Raw genomic sequence first — 16,585 nt, 5'->3', positions numbered from 1 at the left:
AACTTGGGAATGTCCAGATAAGTGCTGAGGATAGATAAATCCAAAATTCTCCTCCACGTCCCCCTTTTTGGTACTAGGAACATGGTGAATGATATCCAATACCCATCTGTCTTGGTAAATTAAACTCAATTTTCTTGAAAAGTGCCCTTAGTAGGGCAATTTCTACTAAACTTGGGAGGCTGAACCTGCAAAAAATAACAGTCTAAGAACAGAACCAGTGGCAGCCACCCTCGAAGACTGTACAGCATCAAAAAAAAATTGCAAGGGGAATGCTTACCCATCTGTTCAGAAACATGTACTAAAATACCTTCCGCCAGAGCATCCACCTTAGACTTCACCTTGAAGAGAGATAATTTTGGTATTTAACATATACACCTTCTTTCCCCATCTATCAAAACCCTTGCCTCTTTATCAGGAGGAACAGGATTTTTAACAGCAAGAACCTTAACACCTTTAGGCTATAATACCTATCCGGTTTAACTGGGGCAGGAGGCTTCAGGGGCCTCTGCAAAAACATCTTCCACCACATAGAACAGGAGGTATAGCTAAACAAAATTCCCTAAGCCTCTTCCTGGAATCAGAGAAATCTTGACCTTCCCATTTAAAATGCTCCTCATGGAATGAAGGAGTCTCTGAAAAGAAAAAATCTCTGGAGAGGAGAGAAGAAGGAGTAGAATCATCTACATCAGAAAGAAGAATAAAGATATACTCCTGTAAGTCTTCTTGAAGACTCCAGAACACTCCCGAACACTGCTCAAACTCAAGCTCAGGTTCCACCCTGAGCCTCTTATCAGAGGAGGGGCATAGAACCTCTAATAGTAATCAAATCTTCCTGAGACTCCAAAGAAACTTCTGGTGCTGCTTTGTGAGCATCCGGCGGCATTTTATAATTACACGCTTCACAAAAACTAACCTGGCAGTCTAATCTTCTCTTTATAGTGCGTTTGTTAAATCAAATACAGTTATTCACTTTTTTCTACATCCGGTTAAATACTGAGCAAGAAAAAAACAAAATATTAACTTTGATTCGGTCTGAAACTGTGTTAGGACTGCAGCAATGTGGGATGAAGAACATCATAAAAATTCAGACTATATTCAAACTATAATTAAGGCGTTATGTGAATGAGCTATAAAAACAGGAAACAATATACAATTACTTCATCATTTATTTGGTACCTATAAGTACAGTTGTGTAAAATCTTACCTTAATGATAGATGTCATTCTCTTCACTGTTGGAGTATTCGTTACATTAGGGATCCCTTGCCAAGGGCAGCCCCATGTCCGGCCAGTATACCAAAGCCTTTAGGTTTCTTTATGGTACGCCGTATGTCACACGTATGCTCCTTGTGTAGCATAGGGCATAAAGATGATGTCCGGACGTACCATCCTCAGAACTGAGAGCCCCAGTAGGAATGCTAGTCCAATGAAAAGAAAAGGTAATCAACAGTACATCCAGAAGAAAAATGGACCAGGGGGTGGAGGGAGGAAGTGAATACTGCAACAGTGAAGAGAAGGACATCTAGCATTATGGTAAGATTTTACACAATTGTACTATGTCCTTCAATTTCACTGTTGCAGTACTCATAACATTAGATAGGATGCCAAAGCTCAGGAAGAAACTTGGGAGGAGTAAGGACCAGCAGAGCCCTCTAGGAAGCCATGAAGGATGGCCATAGCAAAACCAGCTCTAGCCCTGGAATCTCCATCCAACTTGTAGTGCTGGTAAATGTATGCACAGAAGTCCAGTTAGCTGCCTCAAGAATAGAATTAATATCCAAACCCTTGAAAAATAACCAAAAGAAGCCACAGCCTTAGTAGAATGAGCCTTAACAGAAAAAGGAAGGTTTTTACCATGAATGGAATAACAAAAAGAAACAGTTTTGGAGATCCAAGAAGAAATAGTTTGCTTGGATACAGCTAATCTTTAGGACCTAGAATGAAAGGAAACAGAGATGATCAGATTTCCTAATAATCTTAGTCTTATCCAAATAATAGCTGAATTGTCTATGCACATCCAATGCATGCAGCACCTTCTCACTGGCAAATTGCAGATAAGGAAAAAAAGGTGAGCAAATGAATAGACTGATTAAGGGACAATTCAGTTATCACCCTGGGCCTAAAATAAGGATTAGTACACAAGGACAGCCTGTCCTTATGAAACACCAAAAAAAAAGCAGGACAAGCCATAAGGGCTTGAAGCTCGGATACCTATCTGGCAGAAGTAAGGACTAACAAAAGTACAGTCTTCCAAGAGCAATGTTGCAAGGAAGCTGAAGATGCCTGGCTCAAAAAGAGCCGTAGTCAATTTTTCCAAAACAAATTAAGATCCCAGGAAGGAGGAACAGGCTTTCAGGGAGGCCTAATATGAAGGACGCTTTTAAGGAATTGTTTAGCATCAAGTCTAGAATCTAAAGGAGGAGATAAAGGCAGACAAGCAGAGATAGCTGATAAGTGAGCCTTAGAATAATAAGCCAACCCAGCATCGAGCAATTCACACAGATAAAAGAGAACCAAAGGAACATCCGCAGAAAGCGTATCCAGTTTATGGAAAGACATCAAACAGAAAACCTCTTCCATTTGGATAACTAGGATTTCCTAGTATTGAGTTTCCAGGTCTTCTGCAGGACCCTAAGCATGTCCTCAGAAAAAAGGTGTCTATGTGTAATCAAAATCCTATCACCCACAGTGTCAGTTGAAGAGTGGACAGGTGGGGATGGATGAGGGATCCCTTGCCTTTTGTGAGTGGATCCACCCTGTGAGGTAACTTGTGATGACTGCCCTTGGCTAAATGCATAAGAAGATGGAATAAATGATGTCTTGGCCAAAAGGGAGTCACCAATATGACTTTGGGAGCATCCTGTTGAATTTTGAATAGGACGTTTGGAATGAGGGGAGGGGGAAGGAAAGCATAAAGAAACATCCCTTCCAAGAAAAAGAGAGGGTGTCCACCTTCCAACCAGAGGACCTGGGACTCTGGCACAAAATATAGGAGGTTGTCTGTTCAGAGGGGAGGCAAAAAGATCTATTTGAGGCGTACCCCACTGCTGGACAATGTCCAGAAACCCATCACTGTGAAACAACCATTCATGGGATTGAGTTAAGGACCTGCTCAAAGTGTCTTACACAATGTTTTTACCTAAGGTAATGTAAACTGCCTGAAGAGTAATTTGATACTGAACAGTAAGATCCCATACTAGGAGTGCCATATGGGAAAGCAGGTAAGATCTTGTTCCCCCCTGTGTATTTACATACCAAATTACTGTAATATTGTCTGTAAATACCTTGAGAGGTCTTGGGGAGAAAAAAGGATGAAAAGCCTGAAGCACCAGCAGAAGAGCCCTCATCTCTTTGATACTGCGGTGCTCTTTCTGTTGAAGAGGCAACCGGATCCCCTGCACCTTTAGGGAACCAAAACCATCCCACATCTGAAGCATCCGTGAATAGCTCCTGAGAGGGAAGGGGGGTGAAAAGGGAGCCCTGGATTTAGAGACAGCTGCAGGATCCACCAGTGAAGTTTCTTCTTGAGACAAGGTAGAAGAGGAACTACAAATTCTAAGGGATACTCATGTTGAAGCCAAACTGACTTCAGAAAACACTGAAACTATCTCAGGAGTTTGACCAAAGGAAGCACAAGGATAGTGGAAGCCATGAATCCCAGAGCTCTCAGAAACTCCCTGGCTGTATTAAAGGCCAGAGGAAGAAGAGTTTAAAAGAAGGAAATGAGTGTCAAGATCTTGGGGGAGGCAGGGATGCAAGTATAAGGCACCAGCTGGATCCTGCACTCCAGAAAAGCATGGTCTTGAGAAGGAGTCAGAAATTACTTTAAGTTTACTGTGAACCCCAGGATTTGCAGAAGGGAAATGGCAAAATGAAGAGTTTGCAACACGATCTCTGGTGAGGATGCCTGAAACAAGAGGATGTCCAAGTAAGGAAACACTTGGATCCCCTGAATCCTGCAAAAAGCAATCACAGGAGTGAGGCATTTGGTGAATACCCTTGGGGCACTAGAAAGGCCAAAGGGCAAAGCAGAGAACTGAAAATGTCAGGAAGCAATAGAGAAATGTAAAACCTTCCTGAAAAGGGGATGAATTGGGATATGCAGATATGCATCCTTGAGATCCAGAGACACCATATAAACCTGAGGAAGCAAGAAAGGAAACAAAGTTTGAAGGGACAACATTCAAAATGAGGACACCTTCAGAAAAGTATTTAGTTGAAATAGGTCTCGACTTGGTTTCCAAGTACACTCTTTTCTGGGTATTTGAAACATCCTGGAGTAAGACCCCCACCCCCACCTTGGGACACAGGCATCTCTTCAATAGTATCCCGAGTCAAAAGGTCTCAAACCACCCCTGGAAGGAAGGAGACTTGTTCCTGAGGGGGCTGAGGAGCATCGATAAAAGGGGGATGAGATTTCCAAATTATGAAATACCCCTGGTGAATAATGGACAGGTCCCAGTCAACCTGAGTATTCTGTAGCCAAACAGGAAGAGAAAGAGAAAGTGAGAGAGAGAGGGGCAAAGAGAAACAGGAAAGTGGCAGGGAAGAATAGGATAGTCAGATAGCACCTGGTTTATCTAGAAAAGGAGACTTCTGAGGAGCCCACTTGCTACCCTTTTTACCCTTAAGATGAGGGCTTGAATGTCTGTGAATAATGGTTGGCTTATTGGGATAATTTCTCTGAAATTTAGGCACAGGAGAAATAAGCATGTTTAAGTTCCTGTAAAGCCTTGCCCTTATCCTGAAGGGACTTAAGCATACTAGCAGCAGCAACTTCACCAAACAAGTGGTTATTATCAAGAGGGGCATCCATCAACTTAGCCTTAATATCATCAGGCAAAGGTTGAAGCCGAAACCAAGAATACCTCCTCATCACAGACCCAAAATAAGCAGCCCTAGATGAAGCATCTGCTGCATCATAACTAACAGAGAAAGAGCAGAAGTTTTACCCTCAGATTCTGGAAGATCAGAAATAACCTGACAGGACTGGGATAACAGAGCCAACAAATACCTGGACATGTGGATCTGATAATCAACAGCCCTAAAAGCATAGGTAGCAGAGGTATAAACCTTTTTTGCCTAACCTTTCCATGGTCCTGCTATCTTTATCAGAGGGCAGTAACTTGGGAGAATGAAACAACTGAGAGGGCTTGTCAGAAGCTACAGACACCACTGAGGGGTGAGCAGAAGGACACTTGTACAAAAATTAACAGTCCTCATGCACGCTATAGAATCTATCAGGGTTCTTGGGAGTAGGGGGTTGAGAGTCTGGACCCTTAGAGGCACTGGGAAATGCATCCAACAAGGCAGCCAAAATAGGAGGAACAACAGAAGGTTTAGGAGAATCCATCTGCAGCAACTCACAGTATCTTTTATGTACTTCAGAAACCTGAGCACAATCCCATTTAAAGAACTCCATCATCTGGGGGATCATGTCCCCAAAAGAAATCTCTTGAAAGGGGGTATCAGGACTGGTAGATTCCTCTTCCTATGACCCATAGTCCAAAGGAGAGGGAATCTGAGAGAAGTAAGCAAGGGATTCCTTTTCTGAATCCAGCTCCTCCTCAGATATATCCTGTTCCCTGGGTCATTTTAGGGGAGTAGAGGACCAAATGGGGGCTGGAACAGAAACTCCCTGAGGAGTTTTCATTGCCATCAAAGCACTAAACAAGCCCTGAGTGAAGGCTTGCCAGTCACTCTGTGAATCTTTAGGAGGTGGAGAAATAAGTTTAGTCTTTTGCTTTTTCATCAATGTGATGTCCACCTTATAAAACTTGGAAAGCTGTGACCCAGGTCAATAATGACAGTAGGGACTTCTACTCTTTGAGGAACACACCTAGGTCCCTCAGAGATAATCAGCCATGGTTCCCTTGAACATCTGAAACAGACGTGTCTGTAATAACTCCTCGGATGTGCTTAAAGTCAAATCCCCAATGGCCTCCAACATGGTCAGGCAGAGGAATCTAATGATAAGGCCAGTTTAACCTCAGGGCATTCACTCACCCCGAGAGAGACGTCCAGCAGAGGGTGAACAGCAAAAGATGCTGGCCTAGGCTTCTTGTCCTTCTTCACTGACAGCTGTCCCTCAGAGTGGGGAGTTCCCTCCGTTGTCTTTTGCAAGAGCTTAAGAAGCTAGTTTTCACACGAAAGAAAAAAGTCTACTACAAAGGGTCTTGGGTACAAAGGCCTTACAGATGGAACAGGATGTATGGTCGTGCGAGGTGCCAAGGCAAAACAGACACTGCTCATGGTGGTCTTTATGGGTAATCTGTCTCCCACACTAGCATTTACCCTTCTTGGATGACATGAACCCCACAAGCAACAATAAAAGAAAGATAAGTAAAAAAAGAACCCCTAGGGGACACTTATCTGCAATGGCTTGGTGAATCAGCAGCAGAATGGGTGTTCAGACCAACGATCAAGCGACGGCATTCAGACTGGTGGCAAATATGTTCTGAGGATGGTACGTCCAGATGTCACTTTTATGTCCTACACTATGCAGGGAGCATGTGTGTGGTGTACGTCATACCTTATAGCAACCTAAAGGCTTTGGTATACCGGCTGCACATCAGACCTTCCTTGGCAGGTGATCCCTAATGTAATGAATACTGCAACAGTGAAATGGAAACACATATAATGAACACAGTATGTACACTGCTTGATATTTGTCAACACAAAACAACTTAATTTAAAACTCATAAAAGGGGTATTTAAAAACAAAACTTGAATTAGTTACACAACTCTTAGCAAAATGCAGTGCTTTATGTTACTTAAATGTCTAATACAGATTTTTGTTATAACAAAAAAAATCCTGGATAGTAACTTAGCTAGGACTGATAAATGTACTTTTGCCAACTATAAAAAAAATTAAAATATTGCTTTGAATAAAAGCATCAAGTTTACTTAAAAGGGAAGTACATAGATCAAAAGAACAGACATCTTATTTTGCAATCTCCTACTGTACATTCTCAAGTTACCATCTGTTATCATATTAACAGATGTCTGTGAAAGAAAAAACAATTCTGTGAGTAAAGTCTATTTTTGAAAATGTTCCTGATTCTTACAACATATGTTTAATTACACAATAACTTTGTTTAAAAAGTCTGTTTTAAAACACTGTTAACTTTAACATGGTCTGCATTAGGCCTTGGTTCACAGATACTAAAGGTTAAGTTTCCCACTCTTTCCAAAAAAATGCTTTAATTCAGCACATCAAATGTGAATGAGATTGTAGAAAATACTACCTTAATGGTCCATAAATTAAGGTCTAAAAGTATCATATTCAGATTACACAGCAAAAATCTTATGAAAAATATTAAAAATCTGTTAAATATTTGTCTGTGTGTAGTGATATGATATTATCAACAGGTGTCCTAGACTTCAGCAGGTGGATACACTTCTTACTCGGCACATGGTCCTCTGTATTTGTTTTTCATTTATTGGAGACTGCCTCGCTAGGCATCTGCTGAAAAGGGCACACTTCATGCCCAATCAGACCATCCCAGTAAAGAAATGCAAAAAAAAAATTTCTAACCACCTGTACTGTGGGGCCTTGTAATCAGAAAACCTGCTGGGTATCTCAGTTGTTAAACAGTAAAAAAAAAAAAAAAAAAAAACCAAACATCGTAACCTACAAACTGTGACATTTATCCATCCAACATCTTCAAAGCCATTTGTGCTACAGATAGCCGAAGTGAAACAAAGCTGAGCACAGCAAGTCTCTAGGGATTCTCAGGCAAGCTGAGAAACAATCTCGTCTGTGTGTCTGGGGTCTGTGCCAGGTCCTTATACACCCCTGCAGGAGGCACTCAGGGGGAAGTCCCTCAGAGTGCACAAAACACTTTTTAGCCCAGAAAAGCAGTGGCTCCACTTCAAGGGTCTCCTGAACTGCTGTATGTGTTAAATTACCACAAACAGCAAGCTCAGCATTTTTGTGAAGGAGTCTCATTTTAACTACTTTTATCTATGAACTCATCTTTTGGGTCACTGCTCAAAGCCTTTGACCACAGGTGAGAATGAAGACACAGGCTGACTTGTAAAGAAAGCTTTATCCTGTAAATCATCTCTTGCTTCTTTACCACAGTCTGTCAAAATGCCTGCAATACTGCGGTGACTGGACGCATCTATTTGCCACTTTCCTTATCCCCTCTACCTACACTCATGAACAAGATCTCAAGATATCTAAACTCCTCCACTCAAGGTAGCTGCTTTCTTCTCATTGGTTTACTATCAAAATATCAATGTTCAGAACACTGAACGTTCGATACAACGAAAGTGATGTAACACTTCCAGCATACTAATTTGCTTACAATATCGAATCTGTTGATCAAATTTAACAGATTCGACATTAATGTCGAAAATCGGCCATGACGGCAGTGTAGGTGCAAACGTAAATGAAACACCTATACTGTCAATCATGTTTTAGCAGGGGGGCAAGCCCCCCCACACCCCCTGCAAATTAAATATTCTAAGTCCGAGATTGCACTACAGTGAGGAAAGGGATACATTTCCCTTTCTGCACTGTACCGCGACTCTATGCACAACAGCAAATTACTATCATCGAAAGCACACTTGCATTCGCTGATATGTAATCTCAATCTCTTAGCAATCGGCAACACGGAAAGCCGACTAACATTCAACTTTCCGCGTTTGCTGAACCAAATTTTAACATTCTGACAGTAAACCCTTCTCATCTGCAGCAACTAGTATTCTCTTTTTCCAAAGGGAAGCTATGATCCAGATGTAAGACATCAAATAAGTATACCAGCTGCTTCATGCTCAGCAGCAAAATGCTCCAGTGAACAATGGAAACCACAGTTACTTATGGCCAAGACGATAATGCCATCTGCAAAAAACAAAGGCACAGCTGTCACATCCACAAAGATAATGCCATCTGCAAAAAACAAAGGCACAGCTGTCACATCCACAATTTGGATCTTCTCATGGGACTGTGACCTTATCATGGTGGAAAGGCTTGTGTGCCCTTATGTTAATTAAAGATATGCCATTTAGAGCTTTGTGCTTCTCAATGGGACACTCTTGGCAAACTAGTCTAAAGGTGGCAGACAATCATCTAAAGAACTGGTGTTCATGATGGCTCACTTAAAGAAAAAGACAACATTACCTGAAAAAGGAATATTGGAACACACTCTGGTACATGCATGCAGGTGGTGCTCAAACATAAAGGTTGGTACCTATGTAGCTCATATAGCTCTGCTGGACTCTCTTAAAAAATACCCATGGAAAACAAACTGCATTATGGCATAGGCAGGGGCAGGCAGATAGATCCCTGCAAGTAAATGAATTTGGCCAGAGTGACATGAACATGTATAACTACAACTGAAGTTTGTACTTCATATTTTATTTATTTAGACTTTTTATATGGGAAGTTGTGCTTGTCTCACGAGGCAATTTTAGACTTCAAACAGAACACAAATAACACTGAACAATATCTAAGCAGAGAAAAAAATAGAAACTCTGGGTGAGGTAGAACAACATTTTTTACTACTGGTGCAAGGTGAGCTGAAGTATGAGAAGATGGTAAAGAATCGCTTAATGTGGAGCAGGGCTAAAACTGAAGGGAAGCAGTAACATTGGAGTCAGCATTGAGTTTACTGTAAATTAAACTGTGAAGGTGCTGAGGTCGAGCTGTGTTCAGAGTTGGAATGGGATGAGCTAGGTGGATATTTCGGCATGTGGGCCAAGGAATGAGAAGGCTTGGTATGAAAGTGCAGTTCATGGAATCGCACCACAATGAGGTTTTGAGAGAAGAAATAAGAGCTTAACAAGTTGATATCAGAAGCAAACATAAATGTGCCTATCGGTGACAGTCAAAGTTATGATACAGTAATTTACAGACTGCGCTACATGATGTATTATGCATGAGCAAATGAAACACATTTTACTCTACAGGGGTTCGACCTGAAGTCCTAATCTAGGGGTTACAAGGGAAATCTTCATTTGCAGTTCTGAAATGAAAGCTTGTATGCATTTATGGAACAGATAAAAGTATAAGCAGAAGACTGTTAAAGGGCTACTTTGCCAATAGCTAGTGTGACTATGAACATTAGCAATCAGTGCATAATGTAGGCTGTTCTTAGTCGTGTATGATGATAGAAATGAACAGAAAACAAAAGTGCAGTATCTCATTGTGTTTTATTTATTTTGCACGTTAATGGACTGGGCCAAGCAGATCCATTTTCATATATAAACTAGATACAAAAAATGAGCTCATTAATTTGCTTTATATAAAGGATTATGACTGGGTCTCTGATCATAATGTGTCTGAGGTGTGGATGTCAAGAAATTCTGAATCTTGCATCCATACATACCAAAATACATAATAAAGCTGTATGACTGGTGTGATCTGATCATAACTTCTTGCAATGCATGGAACTTTATCTGCTCCATATACTACAAGTTAAAGAGAAGGAAAAAGTGTTGGGAATGTGATGCGTTTTACTATCTTTTAAAGTCTTTGAAATCTGGTAAAACACTTAGTGCAACTAAACAGCATGCTAAAAAGAAGCGTCTCTGTGAGGAACGAAGGGCTTTAAAAGCTATTAGGCACTTCATTCTGGCAAATCTTTTGTTTAGAATTGAAGCAGAGAGAATTATCTACCAGAGTTTAAAACTCCTTTTACCTTCTGCTTCTGTTCTACATTGGTTGTCAGTGTGTGCTGTGAGTTTTGATGCTTAATAGTGCTTAGGTATGCTTAATAAGTTTCTATTAAGCATCCCTACTCAGTGTTAAGATCCGGTCTTGCACTACAGATTCTAAAAGCTGCTTATCATCTTCTCAATTATGGAAGGGAATCACAATGCTCTATGCACTACAAAGGCTTCTGCTACTGTAGAAAATGTTATAGTGATGGTGAAAAATCTTCCCAATAGTTACCAACTGCAGATTACCTACAATATCAGAAATAACAAATATACTCAGTCCCCATATCAGCTGATCTGAAGACGGCCTAGTAAACTAAGTGATATACCTTTCTACCAACTGCCTGCATGCCTCTGGCCAGGCTTTCCATCCTCCATTACAAATGGACTTGTACAAGAGCGTTTGTTTATTTGTTTCAAGGACTGTATGCTCATTCGGGTCTGTATTATAACCTCGACCATTCAGAATGTCGACAACGTCTTCATCGAATGGCCACATCATCCCTTGGAAAGAAATCGATGATGTGGCTGTTTGACACATATGTGTTGATGTGTTGATGAAGATGTTGTAAACATTCTGAATGGTCGAGGTTATAATATAGACCCTGCTCATTCTCATGAAGGAGTGACTGGGAAGTACAGAAGTCGGGTGTGTTCTCCTAGTCCTAGTGCATAACGTGTGTACTTCTTCATCTGCAGAAACCAGAGAATGCTGAAGTTCTGCACAAAGATCATGATCTCACAACTGGTATGATCAGTATACACTTGGGTTATCTTTTGACTTGAAGCGTGAAAGAATGACCTTTGATGCATCACTAACAGTAGTAGTAGTAGGATCTTGCTCTGTCACACCAAATGCCTGCATGTCCTCTCACCATATCCATAAACCTTATCTTAGGCCTTCCTCTTTTCCTGTTACCTGGCAGCTTCATCCTTAGCATCTTTTTCCCAATATACTCTGCATCCCTCCTCAGTACATGTCCAAACAAATGTAATCTTGCCTCTCTGGCTTTGTCTCCAAACCTTCCAACCTGGGCTGACCCCCTAATATACTTATTCCTAATCCTGTCCATCCTCGTCTCACCCAGTGCAAATCTTAGCATCTTCAACTCTGCCACATCAAGCTCTAACTCCTGCCTTTTTGTCAATGCCGCTGTCTCCAACCTGTATAACATAGCTGGTCTCACTACCCTCTTGTAGACCTTCCCTTTCACTCTTACTGGGACTCGTCTGTCACATTGTACAAAGAGAAAAAGAACGCACACGCTGTACCAGATGTAGATGTCATTGCCTCTTTAATGAAGTTTCTTTTACTAATGGGGCTCTTAATTGGAGTGGTATAAATTTAGTGAATGAGTTTGTTCTTGTAGCCTGATGAAGGGGTTGTATCCGTGAAAGTGCTTACTCAATAAAGTCTACAGCCGTTATACAGCGTGTGCGTTCTTTTTCTCTTTGTACAATTTATGTTTTGCGCATTAGCTGTTTAAAAGTTGGATAGAATTGTAGATATATTTTTTGGCACATTTTAAATATTGCTTATATAATCCTGGAAAACTGCGAGAATAAAATGTTTTGTGCTACCAAATTACCATGCATTTCCTGAAAGATAGGAAGGCTGAAACTTAAATGGCTATCATGATTTAGTGAATTCAGTTCTCACTCATTTGCTAGAAAACCACAAATTTTAAGAGGAACCGACCAAAATTATGAGCCAAACATTGAACACAAGTGGTGGTATGGGTACACGTACACACACACACACACACACACACACACACACACACACACAAATCTAAAATACAGCAAACTAAGGATGTGAACTACAAATACACACACTAGCAGTTCCATGTTCTGTCCTAACTAGATGCCGGCAGCAAACTAGCAGTTCCACGGATTTTAAGGAAACTGTGGACTTGGACTTACAAACTGCAGAAGCAGATAAAAATAAACTCGGCTGAAAAGGTAAAAGCTATGCCACTCTTGAAAGATGGACTTGCAGATAATTCCCAGCAGATAAAACACACACAAGCTAGTAGCAGTTCCATAAAATCTAAAATAACAGCAAAAGTAGATAAAAAATAAATTTGGAAGCCCAGCAAAGCAGCTAAAACACAGTTTTGAATGGTGTAATGTAAAATAGTTTTATTCATTCCACCCACTTTTTTATCCCAACCAAAATGCAATTTTTGTCACAATCAGTCAACTATACTTTCTCATTAAATCATAGTGTTTTCCAATTTGCTTTACATATATACTATCACACACACACCAATTTATTTCATTAACTTTTTCACCAGTTATCCCCTCGTAGTTTCCATACAAGACCACATATCTATCTATATATATATAATGTCAGTTGTGATGCAGGATATGTTTAGGTATTTCTAAGGATCAATATATTAAATAAACAGATACTTGAGAGTCTGTTGAGTGCACATCCCCAAATCACTTCAAAAAGTTACAAACATAACCAAGGTGGTATTCAATTAGGTAATCTGGCCCATCTTTATGAGTGGAACGCTACTGACCGATGTTTAGAGCAATAACACAAGACAACAATTAAGATGAGGAGAACAAAACAAAATGACTTGAAATAAATCCAAACTTTAAAAAAGCTTGAACAAACAAAAAAAACAGCAAAGGACAAGAAGAAGGAAGCCGTCCTCGAACAGCAAGCCTGAAGTGGCGACAACAGCAGCAATAGTAATAATCGTCCAAAAAGGACGAAATCCAAAGTATGGCAAAAATCAAATACAACAGAGCGAAGTTAAGAAAACTGAACGCTATTTTATTTTAATCCAAGAAAAAGCGTTTTCGCTATAGGCACAGCTATAGCTTCCTCAGAGACTAGATACAAAATTAGCGCCAAAAAGGCAATATTTAAAAACATGAATGCTTACGTCAGTTTATGCTAATGTTTCATTAAAGAAACACACAGTAAGAAACCTATATAGTGTCATGCTGTGCGTTTAATGTCAAACTAGGTGCACAGAAACTACCGGAAGACCCAGTAGATCAAAAATCTACTAAATAAAAAATGAAGTAAAATAGTTGTATACCCTCATAAGTAAGCATTGCCTAGACTGTTAATATCATCAATTAAAACAAAATAGTAAAATATGATAAGATCACTACGATAACAGTGAGAGAATATTACTACAATGAAAACTACCTCAAAACATGAAATACTTAAAAACAAGTATATGTTGTAAACGTAAAATATCAATAAACAAACTTTAAGCAATTACTAGAGTTAGTAAGAGTCTCTAATGAACAATAGTTTACCTACTATAACTCCTCATTTTTAGTATACATGATATGTTACAATGTTCATTTAAACCAGGATAGGTAAATGAGTTTAATAATAACTGCCATTCTAATTCTCTTACTTCTAAGAGAAGTTGAACAGGGCCTCCTCTCAATGGGCATAAAACTTGATCAATGGCCAAAAATTGAAAACTGTGACCTAGATTTTTAATAATATGCTTTGCTAGCGCGTTCTCTTTCTTGACATTTCTAATGGCATAAGAATGTTCATAAATTCTGTCCTGCAATCTGCGGTCAGATTTGCCTACATAGAAAGCGTTACAGCAATTGCACAAAGCCAAATAAACTATTGATCTAGATTCACAGTTCAGTTTGCGGGCAATGTGAAATTTTCTGCCCCCAATTGAAAATGAGTTTGACACCTTAACCAGGTGACAATAATTACAAGCACCACACTGAAATGACCCTTTTTGCCTAATGGTCGTAGCAAGTTCTTTATTCCTTTCTAGAAGAGATTTTAAGTTATTACCGCGTCTGTAAATAATCTTAGGACACACACCAAGTTTGTCCTGTAATAATACTTTTAACATTTTTAACTTTTTAGATACTTTTAACTACATAGATATTTCTATGCCAAGAACACCAGTTATCTTTGGCATCCCGAAGATCCATAAGGACTTGTTTAATCCCCCATTACGAGCCCTTATTGATAGTCGACTTTCATTTACATACCCATGTGCACAATTGGTTGAAAGGATTTTGACTAAATACATGAAAGGTATTCCTCAAATCTGCAAAGATTCCTGGTCTTTTCTTGGGAACATCTGCAACACTAAGTTTTGTAACCAATGTAACTTCCTTACCATCGATGTAGTGGACCTTTATACGTCCATCCCCTACCAAGAAGCCTTAGAATGGGTTACATTGATGCTAATCGAATTGAAAGCAACTAAAAGAGAGAAAGATGTTGTATCTGAATTACTCGACATCATTTTAACGTCTAACTTTTTCACCTTTAATGGGAAATATTATCTTCAAAAGCAAGGTATTGCAATGGGGTCCCCCTGCGGAGCAAGTATGGCGAATTTGTTTATGGCCTATTGGGAGAAAACCCATATCCTGAACAACATGGATAGAATGCAACATGTTAAATACTACACCCGATACCTTGATGACATCTTTATTCTCTTTAAAGGTGACAGTGCTTTAGCATCACTATTTGTTGACTCACTTAATGAAAGTACGAATTTCTTAAAATTTACGTATAAATTTTCTGATCGCGACATCGACTATCTTGATGTGAAACTTTGCAAAGACTTGATAAACTTTGAATACTTTTCTAGTATTTACAGAAAACCAACGTATTGTAACTCTCTTTTGCACTTTAACAGCTATCATCCTTTCAAACAAAAGAGGGCGATTATTAAGGGTCAACTGATTCGTGCATCTAGGATGTGCAGTAGGGAACCAGCATTTCTTGATGAATGTGACACCTTGAGAGATGTTCACTAACAGGGATTATCCTTTGAACTTGTTTAACGAATTACTGGATGAAGTATTGGTTAAACGTTCAGCTGGCTACTACCCTGCTTTATTATCACTTAAGTCTGCTTCACCAAAGACATCTGAGTTAAACGTTTTAACGAGAGATACAAGTCTCGTTAATGACGTTACCCCGCCTGTTGTAGCAAATGATAAAAATAAAAACTTTGCAACTAGCTTTATTACAACGTTTAACATGCACTCGAGGGAAATCCAATTCATATTATTTAAAAATTGGCATTTTATTTCAAATAATGAATTATTACAGGACAAACTTGGTGTGTGTCCTAAGATTATTTACAGATGTGGTAATAACTTAAAATCTCTTCTAGAAAGGAATAAAGAATTTGCTACGACCATTAGGCAAAAAGGGTCATTTCAATGTGGTGCCTGTAATTATTGTCACCTGGTTAAGGTGTCAAACTCATTTTCAATTGGGGGCAGAAAATTTCACATTGCCAGCAAACTGAACTGTGAATCTAGATCAATAGTTTATTTGGCTTTGTGCAATTGCTGTAACGCTTTCTATGTAGGCAAATCTGACCGCAGATTGCGGGACAGAATTTATGAACATTCTTATGCCATTAGAAATGTAAAGAAAGAGAATGCGCTAGCAAAGCATATTATTAAAAATCTAGGTCACAATTTTCAATTTTTGGCCATTGATCAAGTTTTATGCCCATTGAGAGGAGGCCCTGTTCAACTTCTCTTAGAAGTAAGAGAGTTAGAATGGCAGTTATTATTAAACTCATTTACCTATCCTGGTTTAAATGAACATTGTAACATATCATGTATACTGAAAATGAGGAGTTATAGTAGGTAAACTATTGTTCATTAGAGACTCTTACTAACTCTAGTAATTGCTTAAAGTTTGTTTATTGATATTTTACATTTACAACATATACTTGTTTTTAAGTATTTCATGTTTTGAGGTAGTTTTCATTGTAGTAATATTCTCTCACTGTTATCGTAGTGATCTTATCATCTTTTACTATTTTGTTTTAATTGATGATATTAACAGTCTAGGCAATGCTTACTTATGAGGGTATACAACTATTATACTTCATTTTTTATTTAGTAGATTTTTGATCTACTGGGTCTTCCGGTAGTTTC

Source organism: Protopterus annectens, chromosome 3.part1, assembly GCF_019279795.1.
Source record: "Protopterus annectens isolate FY-2018-M chromosome 3.part1, PAN1.0, whole genome shotgun sequence".
Lineage (NCBI taxonomy): Eukaryota > Metazoa > Chordata > Ceratodontiformes > Protopteridae > Protopterus > Protopterus annectens.
Note: the sequence above shows the minus strand (reverse complement) of the source record.